This window comes from Brachycentrus maculatus, unplaced genomic scaffold, assembly GCF_059751285.1.
Source record: "Brachycentrus maculatus isolate JH-2025_06_01 unplaced genomic scaffold, ASM5975128v1 h1tg000469l, whole genome shotgun sequence".
Classification (NCBI taxonomy): Eukaryota; Metazoa; Arthropoda; class Insecta; order Trichoptera; family Brachycentridae; genus Brachycentrus; species Brachycentrus maculatus.
This window is the reverse complement of record NW_028281216.1, coordinates 257,231-270,000: the sequence shown is the minus strand read 5'-3', so window position 1 is coordinate 270,000 and position 12,770 is coordinate 257,231. Positions and strand designations below refer to the sequence as shown.

The window sequence follows — 12,770 nt, the reverse complement described above, 5'->3', positions numbered from 1 at the left end:
ATCGGGAATATAATATGTATAAGTATATGATTTATGTATGTATTATGTTTTGAAATAAATAAATAAGTAAAAACATATTTTTCTTTGAACAACTCGAAGTGTCCTCGTCTCACAATGTCGTTTTGAATCCATTTGCCAATTCTCACGTCTTATATACATGTTTAATGTTGTCTTTATATTAATTATTTATAAAATAAATATTTAATTCGACCTGTTTTACAATTGTACCAAGTTCATGCATGAAAAAAATGACACGAACATGAGTTGGATCATGAAATATAAAAATAAATACTTATTGGCAAATCGTTATCAATCAAAGAACATACATAAGTTGGATGTAAGATTTTTTAAATTGAAATTTAAATACATATTTTGACATGTTTTACCTGCGGATGAGAATGTTTAAATTTGTCAAAGGATTTATGACATTACAAATACAATGCTTCAATTAATGTTTAAAACGACCCATAGCAACACCAAACCTTAATAGTGAAATTTATCATTATAATAAGCGAGGACATGATGAAATACATTTGGAGCCGATAAACACAACTAAGTTTAGAGTAAGGTCCTTGCCTATACCCAAATTAACCAGCTGCCTGACATATAAAATAGGACCCAGTCAGGGGTCCAAAATTAATGAACTGAAAAAATACTTTATGGGAAGATATTTGTTTTAGTGGTAAGTTATGTAATCTCTTTTTAAAAAATCTAAATATGCATCTTACCCTGTATTTTTTTTATATGCCTTTAATGTACCTTTTATTGCTTTATATTTTCCATTTTGCCGTGTTTCCTCATTTGTTTTTCAGTATTGTTAACCTTAAACCCATGTCTCAAAATGAATAATGGAAATTACTAATTGGGAATATTTTATATACACCCCTGGACAAAAAAATTTACGAGTCCTCAAAAAAACTAAAATTGACACATAATGAATTATTCTTGATATTTAATTAGTTTTTTTTGTATTGTTTAACATATGTGATGACTACTCGTTACTTCAAGGTTAAAATGAAAGATCTTACTCATGAATTATACTTAGAAATTGCCATTATATACCAGGTATCAGATTATCCGAACCTTAGAGACCCATAACGGTTCATTTATGGTCGAGTGTTTGTGATGGAGTAATAAAAGACATGTAATTTTTTAATTCATATTTAAGAAGAAGGTTCTAATCGCTTTATTTTAAATTAAGTTATTTTACATTTAAACATATTTATAACATTTAAAAATATTTAATACTTAGTGAATTCACCTTTATTTTTTATAACATGTAAAATTCTATTATTTAACGAAGCGTAAAGCGAATCTTAAATTTCTGATGTTATTTCTTCTTCCTAAACTTGAATCAAGTTTTTTTTTAATTCCTCAATGTTTTTTTATTTTTTTTCCCATCTTTTTTTTTTCATAATCGCCCATAAATTTTCTATCGGGTTCAAATCAGGACTATTCCCGGGCCACGTCAACGATTTTAAGCCAATTTTATCCTTGTATTCAATGATCTGTAAGAAAAACAATAAATTATTTATCAAGTGGTCTACAAAGTGCATTAAAAAATAAATATTTGTACTCACAGTGCGGGCTCTATGGCACGGCGCCAAATCGTCCTGAAAAATCGGGTCCGCGGTATACTGCGTAATGTCCTCGATTGTTGGAATAAGATGGTTTTTCAGCACTTTTTTGTACTGGATGGCATTCATCGTACCCTGTATAAAATTTAGAGGTCCCAAACCGTACGCTGTCATGCACTCCCAAATCATGACGTAGGGTGAATGTTTAACGGTTCGAGTGACGCAAGACGGATGGTATTTTTCCCCAAGTTTTCGTCGAACTATCTTTATGCCGTCTGGACCAAAAAGGTTGAATTTTGATTCATCGGAGAAAATAACATTTTGCCAATCTTCCAAGGTCCAATTCTGGTGCTCCTTCGCCCAATCCAGTCTAGCCTTCTGCATTTTGTTCGTCAGTAATGGTTTCTTTGCGGGACTTCATGCTTGGAAACCATGCTCCAACTGCCGCCTGAACACTGTTTTTACTGAAAATGTTGATTAGCTAGTAGACTGCATCTCTGCGTGTATTTTAAGTGCCGTTAAAAATCGATCGCGCGTAACAATTTTTTTTATTAAGCGATCATCTCGGGCAGATGTCGCGCGCCCCCATCCGCTTCCTTTTTTCCGTTCTATGGATCCAGTTTGTTGGAATTTTTTAAATAAAAACCTCACTGCACCTTCTGAATACCCAACTCGACGAGATATTTTACAATTAGATATGTTTTGTTGCGACAATGTGTGATTATTTTGGATTTTATCGCTATCGACATTTGCTTTGCACTTTCCATGATTGTTGTGTTATGTTCCCTCAAACGCGGGTAAAACAAAATTGTTGAGACATATTAAAATATAAATATTGTAGAAAGGTGACACAAAGTGTCTTTAATTTATTGAACAAAAGAAAGAGGTATCGATAAAGGATTTCTTAGAAAAAGAGTTCAGTAAAGTCAAGGCGTGCGGTAGCAAGTAAACTCGTAAATTTTTTTGTCCTGCGGTGTATGTGAAATATGTTTCAAATAAAAAAAAATTCACACAAAAATGCATCGACCTCAACTTTCTAAGCTGAAATCGAAACTGTGCATCAACCTTACATTTTTCGGTGCGTGCGCACTCTGTGACATACATAAGTACATTTTTATCTTCTGCCGAGTGCGCGTGCACCCAATACGCGTCTACACAGGAAAAATTCCCCACAAATCATTGACATCAACGGGAGGGTTGTCACGGAAAGACCCATACTATAATACCGTTGATGCTCTCTGACTCACAGTTAGAAATGACGCCGTTCGATCAAGTACCCAGTAACTTGCTTACTAGTCGCCAGTAAATCTGTCTACCGGTTTAGCTAGTAGCTTGAATTGTGCTTGCAGCATACGTCAGGTTTTCGAATTCGGAATTTCGAATCGACGAAACCCATACAAAAGTACGTATGTACTCATACACGTTTGCTTTTTCTCAGCTAAAATTTTCGAATTCTCGATTTCGAGATGTTATATTTCGGTTCATCTATATTTTATCTAGTGACTTTCTGAAACGCTGTATTCATATTTGCGATTTTAGCAAATGAAAATCCTTTTTACATCCTCACCCCTTCAATTTCTAAAGTGATCCTGCTTCCAATGCCTTCTGTTTTCTGTTATCGAATTATTTAAACATTAATTCTGTTACTTCTTTTATATCAGGATAATTTTGTTCAAGTACTATCTGCTTACTAATTCACACAGTTTTTAAAGATAGAAACGTTGGCCATTCACCCTAATCTGTGGCTGCTTGGAATATATTACTTCATAGCAATCAGCCCGCGAATGTATATACCTATTTTTTAAAAAAAAAATTAAAACAAATATTTTTGTAAATACAAAGATAATCTGAAACAAAATTCTTTGATATGCACAGTATCCGATGTTTCTCCCGAATAAAAATATATTATTCCGAATTAGAAAAATTAATATGAGAAATTAATGTGTGCGGCAAGGCTAAAGCAGCGATCGTTGGCCGATACTTGAAATTTATGTTCGGATTTACGTAAATAAGACTAGATGGCCTCGCAAATTTTTAATACTCACGTCAGGTAAAGAGGTGTATTGGAATTTCTGGAGAGGAAAATCTTTCGATTGTATTATAATAATCTCACTAAGGTCGTGTATGACTCAGCTGCGGCAACGTATTGTATTATTTGGACCAATGTAGTTACGTCACACTCCGGATGCTGGTTCATGACGTAAATTATCTTTATTTGGCATCTCTTTCTTACTCCCAACTATTGTTTTTTTGTAACTTGTAAATATTTTTGATGTACTAACTGTGCGATTTCCCATTTTATATGGAATTTTGTTTAATCATAGGTATATCTTTTAAACTCTTTTTAACTTATAATGTTGACCAGTTTTCAAGCAAAAAGAAAATGTAGAAAGGAGTTGTTTGCTTCGAAATTGTTCGACATCATAAAAAAATATATGGCGATTTAGAACAAAGTTATCATTTTATTTTGTTTATTTTCATTGAATTTTCCATACCCGTTTCCAAACAAGTATTGATAGAATTTTTGTATAATGTGTAGTTGTATTACTTACATACCTGATATTTATAAAGAGTAATTTATCCATTTTATAATACCATAATTTGCTTGCGAACTTTACTTATGAATTATTAAAATTATCAACTTACTTATAGTTGTTTACGTAAATTATTTTCAAATAGTTAGCTCCTACAGTACCTACGCTTTCAGTTGTAATTTGAATATATAATGTTTTCCAATCATGCTTTATCGCTATTTAATTAAAATTATCCTGTTATTGTATTTTTTTAAATTTATAGGTTACAAACTTGTAGTTTTTCCCTCCATTAATAAAAACTATATACTTGCTGGATTAATTTATCATTTTAGTTTGATTAATTTATCATTCTTCACCATCATTATCATTATTTTCTAAAATAAAAAGTCTTCTGTGGCTATTAGTTAGTGTTTTAAACCACCTAATGTTTTTTTATTTGCTTTGATTTTTTAGGCAAAAATGCACATTTTATAATCTTTAGATATGTCTACAAATAAATATTTTATCGTTCGCAATTCCTAATTTGCGTTTATTGCTGTGATATTAATGCCAATTAATTGTTTGTTGTTTTATGGTTTTCACAAAAGGTTTACGAATCCATAAAATCGTAAATTGCAATAAAGTATAGTACATTGATGGACAGACTTTTGCATAATATAACTCTTTGTTTAATGGAAAAATAGAAGGTGTGGTAGGTACTTTAGTATTGCGGACATTATTATAATGTACTTACCTAGTTTTTTAAAGTACACAGTACTTATTAAGTAAACACACTGTCTGTATTATTAGAGGGTACTTCGAATTTACTCAAAATAAATGTATATTATGCATGTTATAGAAAAAATACACTTTGGAGTGTCCTTGCACACTTTAAAATTTCAAAATTAATATAAATACGATGTTCTGTTGTGAAAGGGAAGAGCTCAAATAAAGAACTGTTATTTATATTTTTGGTCAGCACATTTGCCATTTTTAAAGCATTTTGTATCAAAAAGTTCAACGCGGTCTTGTGCTATGAAAACGTAAAAAAATATATGTAAAAAGGTTTTTTTTACAACGTTTTCACTCCATTTTTTAAACTCAAATTTTATGTTGGCAAAATATGCCTTTATATTCTTTGTTTTGAAATGGTATCTGTGGTGATATCTGACAAATCCAAGATTACGCGGTGTTTTACTAATTTCATAAATTTATTGCTTTTAACGGAATCCTCAATACTATTATATTGCATTTTAATCTCTACGGACATATTATCTCCGGCACTCTCCATATCAGCCGCAGATAAGGCCGTATCGTTATAATGATTTAATTAAAAAACAAATAATGTTGTATAATTTCCTAGAGTCACGGTGATGTGCCGTTCGATTGGCCAAACATTTGAGTAAAGAATGAATTAAAGTAGACCGTTGATTCTGAAACTTTTTTCGGCTCAGCGCCTTTTGTAGTTTATTGAATTTCATTTGTAGTACCTAGTGAAAAAATTATCGTCCCTCAACGGATGTGTTAGGAGATCCAAATGAAAACTCCTTTCTGGACGGGTATTATTTATAATTCGGTCAATAAAATGTCTAAGGACTCGGTCCGAATAAAGACACTGTCTAAAGACCCGCTCTCTGAGATGAGAAGAATTAAAAGTCACGAGAGTGAAAATGAAATAAAAGATTATAATTTATATTTGAAGCACTAACTTTGTGATTTTCCATTTTATAATTGAAATGTAACTTTGTTTCAAAATCGCTATAAATGTGATTTTGAAACAAAGTTGCATTTTAATTATGAAATATAAGAGATTAGATTTTCGTTAAAAGAATTGCTTAAAAATAAACAAATCGTGTAATTTAGCTATGTTTAAAATAAAAATAAAACATCATTAGTACGAAAATAAACGAAAAAAATATTAACTCAATAATTGGATGGTTTGTTGAATGCTATTTTTGTAAATTATCACCTCAAGGGTCTGTATCACGATTAAACGATCTGTAAACCTTCTAGTGTCCTCGGTATTGAAATACGTCGATAATCAAATAAGTTTCGATTGTAAAGAAACTGATAATGGAATAAATGGCTACTGTCCTAGCGTCCATATCTTTTAGCCAAAAATATTCACATGGCATATATTGTACCCGTCCCGCCCTTAGAATCCCCCTTTTCTGCTACTAGTGGTCTGAAATTTCCAGCGCCTCCTAGATCTTAGAAAGCCAATTCGCTCACTTTGGGAATCGCTGGCTTGAAGTGTACCCAGTGTCGACTCGCCGCGTATGACTTGGGCGACCGCGCCGGGGTATTAGTTCGTGATTTGCGATATGATTCATGGTTCAGCTTGCCGCACGCGACATGCTCTGTACTTACTCACACATCACACACATCGCCATCTAAAAGTCCAGCTTTTCTAACTCGACTTTCTAGACTCCGACTCGATTTTCCGAGTCGAAAATAACTCAGCGATGCCATATTGTTTCGTGCTGTGTTTAAATTGAATAACTAAACTATGTTGCAATATTGAATATCTGGAAAATCGGCTTAAAAAGTTAGTATCTTCAAAAATTCCACCTTAAATATGTAACTTGACTTAAATATGTAATTCGTATTGCAATAATAAAATTCATTTAAGCATGAAGATAATCTCAATTTATTATAGAATAACAACTATTTATTTAGCTAAATTATATTTATCATCTTCTACAAGGGATTCGTTTGTCCACCCAAAGATTCAAAGATGGAAACCCTATTTATAAAAAAAAAATCTCAGATAGATTAGCGGATTTTTAGGTATGTTCAGTCCGCTCTTTAATACACACATGCTACCACATTTTGTATTAAACTCATTCAAATTGACTGGAAGTTCAGATATTCTTGTTAGTTGTGGTTATAAAATCGTCACCGTATATCTCTGTATCTTCAGCATTTTAAACCCTAGATTCCTAATTACAGGCGCTGCCGGGTAAAAAAAAAGTTATTTTATTTTATTCGGGAATTCTACAGAACAGCAAGAATACATCAAGTCATTCACATATCCGAGCATTACAAAATAAGTACTGGTATGTTCCAATCACGAAATTCAACATTTGTGAATTTGTGAAAATACCTACAAAAGGGGAAAAGGGAAAAATCAAAGCTTAAAGTTAACAATATTCGAATATGCAGCTCCAACAAGAAATTATATATTTGCAATTATTTTTTTATAAATAAATAATTTAAATAAATAAATATTCAAATTCATCAAAAGTATTGTGTCGCTGTATTCATAAATTGTTACATTCAGCTTTGAAAATTTACTGTAAATTTTCTTTTGACTGTCTTTCGTTCGCTAATACGGGCAGAACCGCCAAACTCGCACTCTAAACCTACAATATTTTCCGTTCTGTAATCATTTTCGTGATTCGTCATTCGGTCGGGCCTCGGGCGTCAAGCGCCGAAGCGCCAGGCGGTAGTCAGTAGTCAGGCCGAGACTCACGTCAGTCGTACGCCGCGCGTTGCCGCCGCCGCCCGCCCGACGTCGCGACGCTGCCGGAAAGTGGATGTGGTTTGCGCCAGTTGTTGACATTCGCGCGTTTTCCGCGTTACCGTGAATCCCAACTCCTAACCGCATTTCAGTGTTTGATGAACTGTTTACAATTCTGTGAGCCTTTTCAGTATAACTTGTTAATCTTGCCTCATTTTTAATTCTACGAGTATGCTTATAGAAACAATCACTTGTTTAGCCGTGATTTATTTTAGTTATTTTTGATTCGTGTTGATTTATAAAATATAAAAAAATATGTCGTGTACCATCGATTTTTCTTTCTCTCAATTCAAAGATATGGTACTGTTTTAATTATTTTATCTTCTATTTAGCTTTAACAAGTTAATATTTTTAAAAAAATCTAAAAGATAATACCTGTTTGTACCACTTGATTTATATTTGTTTTTAACAACGACCAGTTTCGGAAGCTACGGAAGCTTCCATGTAAAGGTTTAAATATATAAAGTACTTATAAAGTAACATTTTATTTTATTTCAAAATATTTGAACTTCTTATATTTTCTGTATTATAATTTTGTAACTCCTTTGATAAATTTCTTTAAATTCAAACCCTTATCCGCAGCCGATGGTGCAAAGGGCACTGCATCATATAAACGCAGTTTTATCTTGATCGTTAACACTTGAAGAAAATGTGATAAGCCCTCCGCTTGAGGTACCAGTCCAGGGTAATGTTGAATAAATATTTGGATGAGTTTTATTTATTTGACCCCCCCTGGGAACCGAACCCGAGACCTCCAGTATGGTAGCCGAGCGTGCTGACTATTACACTACAGAGGAGGGCCATAAATGATAAATTTTCCAAAACAATGTTTTATCTCGATTCTATAATTTATCTGATTTCATAATAGAATGCCTTTTCTTAGAAGTCAATAGTGATTGACAGGGCCAACAAATGTTGATAAAATTAGCATCGTGTCACTATCTTTATTTGGTTTTCCGTTATTGGTAACGGAATCGCGAACACACACGTTTAACTAATATATGTTATAACGTTAGTAGAACAAATTAATTTATTCAAAAGGTACTTATAAGGTAGCCGATTTTAAACGGAAATCATAATTGTTTTGAAATACACAAAGAAATAACCTACAAGGATTTATTCATTCCTTTTGTACATGGTTAAACATCGTGTTTCAACGATATGTAGGTTTAAGGTTTACGTACAATAACAGAGAATCATTCATTCCCTTTGTACACTGTCAAAGTATTTCAACAATATATAAGTTTACAACATTTTGAGTGTGTCCAAATACTTGTTCACAAAATCTGGATTATCTCCAACTACAGGTGTTATTTTCAAATTATTTTTTGACATCTCATCAAAGATAAAGAAGAATATAGATAAGTTTAATTTTAAATAATGTAAACGGTTCTAATAATGATATATGCCTAAGTATTTTATTAATTTCAAGAATCTTTATTAATTACTGTGGGAATTGTACTACAGTAATGTAAAAAATGATTTCTCGGGAAACGCACTAATAAGCTGAAATAAATAATGTTGTGTTCTGTGTATTTGGTAGACGTTTTATTATTTTTCATTGTTTCGCGCCTTTTATAAATATTGTATCCCATTTTACATTATATTGTATTGTATTGCACTCTCTTTTTAAAAAATAAGTAACTCATCAGTTTTGAATAATTTTTAAATCAATATTAAATTTATTGAAATTACACTTTGAGTCTTTCTCAGTTCCCGATATCGAATTTTATTTGTGTCCTCAAAAAGTGATCTCGTGCATTTGGGATGCGTTATTTAATCGATTTTAAGGGTTAAACCTATTAATTTTTAAATACTCTTTGATTATTATAAAATCATAATGTTACCTGTCTGCCTCTACCTTTAATTTCTTTTTCTTTTTAATTCCACAGTTGTTTTATTATTTAAAATATATTCCTGTATAGTATACTGCCGGACAGATTAATTATGTACAACTTAGCAAGTTTTTTTTGTAATTTCTCTAGTGAGACATATCGTAAATTATTTTTGAAAGTAAGCAAAAATTTAATATTGATTGTTTTCATTAATTTTGTCGTAGCATACGTCGAAAAATGATAAGTATATGTACTAAAGAGCAGCCAAAACAGGACGTGTTAATATTATGCACAAACTAACATTTTCAATGTGCCATTTTAGTTTTGTGCGGGAAGATTGATAGAGCATGTGATTTTGTGTTGACTGATGACATTGAAAAATTTAAAGTGCCTCGGAAAAAGGTTAGTTTTTGGCCTTTATCGTCGTTTCACACTGGCAACAATCGAATTCAGGAATTAATTTCCACACAAGTAAGTTATAACCTTCAAATAATTGTTCCATTTCCATATCATTGGTTTGTTTATCTCCGGATCGATTCTAAATTAAGGAATAGTAATGTTAAAATACATGGATTAATTTCTGTTTTATTGAAATTGATCATCCAGCTTTTGTTCTATACATTAGTTGCATTATTGTAGACTGTACGTTTACAAAGTGTATTTTTTTAAAAGGAATAGCCCGCATAGTCTCTATTTTAGAGGCTTGTCTGTAGGTAGGATAGCTAGGAAAGAGAAGGTATATGTGAAAAAAAAAACATTACAATCACCCAGACCAATTGAAAATAAATATTTATTGAATTCATTTTAATAGATTTATATTATCCACTGACACTTCGTGATGGAATTGCATTTTTAATTTATTATTAGATTAAAACCAATATTTTTAGCTTTTCCACTTTTTTATTTGACCAGCGACCGGGTTTCGTCGTTACCGACATCATCAGACATCACCAGTCTGATGATGTCGGTAACGACGAAACTCGGTCGCTGGTCAAATAAAAAAGTGGAAAAGCTAAAAATATTGGTTTTAATCTAATAATAAATTATGAATTCATTTTGCAATTAGCGTGGATCGAACCCGCACCGCCAGTTTCGCAGTTCAACGTCTACCGAACAACGCCGCGGCGCCTGTCATTTGGTTAAATCTTAAACTATGATGTAATAAAACCGGGGAAATTGGTCAACCGTAATTGTTTTTATCATTATTTGATAGTAAAACATTTTTATTAAGCATTTCATATGTGTCATTTCATTTCACATGTCGTTTTTTCCTTATTGCATTTGACTACTTCTGTCCCTATTAAGTATTGATGATTCAATCAAATAACATTACATTCTTACCCCCGTGATCTTTTTATTTGGACGCAAAGTAATATTTAATAATTCCACGTCTTGTACCGTAATTGTTCATTAATTATTTTAAAAGAAAATATGTCACTTCGCTTATTATACAACGATACAATGATTTTATAACTCACTCAGTCTGTCTGCTGACCGTTGGTCACTTTCGACTGTCCTCTATTATTTGATACCGTGATTTCATAATTCGCTTACGGAAAACCGTTCATCGCCATCCATAGGCGGGAATCGATAAATATACATTTCTAATTATTATATATAGCTTTATTACACTACGAAGTAACCACTTGAGAGTATTTAACTTTAAATTGTTTTAAACGCCCATTCTCGTACATCAGTAAAGTCATTTGTAAAAATTCAATTTGATGGTTTTGTGCAAATTTTATATGGGAATATTAAGGTTGATTGATAATGTTTCTTGGAAAAACCATTACTTATTTAATGAAAAAACAAACAATCTGGAAAAATGACATTTTCATTTTTATTAATTATTGATACTGTCAATATTCGTGTTTGTTTCCCATTAACATCTTAAAGAAAAATCGTAATTTTTAGGTCACTTATATTTGAAATATTTTTTTATTTTGATCAATACTATGTACGAAAATTATCAGACAGGAGCATTCATTTGTTTTTTTGTGCCATTTATATATGTACATAAACATTTTAACTAATTTTAAAGCTTTGACGTGAAATTTACGGATTTGCTTTGTACTTAACCACAATCGCAACATGAATTTTTTATGTCAATTTAAACATATTCATATTTCAATTAATATGACTGCCTTCGCTATTCACAGTATTCATATCTAAATGAGTTGCCGAATTATTAACTAATTCGTATGTAAAATCTCAAAGTTCTATCTTGAAATATAATTAAAATTAAAATATTGTGTCATTTTCTAATTACGAACATATCGAAGAGCTAACGGCATTCCGATAAGTGATGACAAATCTGGTTTTGTTATTATTATCGGTATAAAATTGATTGGTTGTCAAGATTAATAAGCTGACATTTACCTGAATAAGCTATGTCCATTGTTAGGTTCACGTTCATAGCTTGCTCTGAATCGACGTGTGATGCAGCGACCCTTAATCTCTCCGTGACTTTTTGTTTGAACAGTGTGAATGTTAACATCGCCAGCCTTTGTACGAGAGGCGAGAGCAATGCTTCGAACAACATCGCATAGAATACAGAACAAATAAGTCAGTCGTGTTATGTTTTGTGTAGGATTCGAGATTCTCCTTATCTGCTAATCGTCATACAGGGTTTTCACTTAAAATTGGACGTGAAAAAAATTGGACGCTAAATTGTATTTTATGAAAAAAGTTTGTATTTTCAAAATATATGTATATTAGTACTACACATACCGTCAGCGTGAATACCTGCCCACATCTTTTATTCTTAAGACTAGCAAGTGCGTTAGTCGTCAAGTTGGCAAGCCTGCGCGGCGCGCTGTCATAGTCTGCGCGCACGATGTGTACTGAAGTTTTCAGACAAAATTTTCTAACTATCTTTTGTGAAACTATCTACTGATAACAATTATATGCTAGGGCCATCCTTTGGTCGGTCTTTCGGGCCTCTTTTATTCTCTCTTTAGGTCAAGCATTTGTCAGCCCTTCGGGCCCTCTGATCTCCATTGATGACGCCTCTGGGCTACGATTAATTGGCGTCTTGGTCTCTCTTAATTCGTCAGGCCAACACCCTCCTTTAATGCTTCCATTGGTTAGTCCTTCGAACAACCATTGATCAACCCTACGATGCCGATCAGTCCTTCAGATATTTAAATAACCCAGCTTTGTTTGTAGTGTAATATATACAAAATATGTACAAAATATGAAATATATATTTTTGATACGGCTCATTGATTGAATTTAAAAAAGGCTTCATCAATCACTTGAAAACGCATACTCTTGACGTTTGCATTGGTAAGGCAATTTGTTTTTTTTTTATATTTGGATT

The 12,770-nt window shown here is 32.2% G+C and overlaps 1 protein-coding gene across 3 annotated transcripts in view; it reads left to right on the top strand.

Moving 5' to 3' along the window:
• The window catches only part of LOC148302263 (phospholipid-transporting ATPase ID-like), a 106,211-nt gene that overhangs the window by 22,528 nt on the left and 70,913 nt on the right, over positions 1-12,770 (top strand). Inside the window, exons 1-2 of one of the 3 annotated variants that reach the window (XM_088271854.1) lie at positions 7,572-7,730; positions 9,673-9,919. The exons of 1 other annotated variant lie outside the window; for it this stretch is intronic. The gene's annotated coding sequence lies outside the window, so the exon portion shown is untranslated. Of the gene's footprint in view, positions 1-7,571; positions 7,731-9,672; positions 9,920-12,770 lie in introns of those variants that run through there. One more of the 3 variants, XM_088271855.1, reaches the window with a different exon arrangement.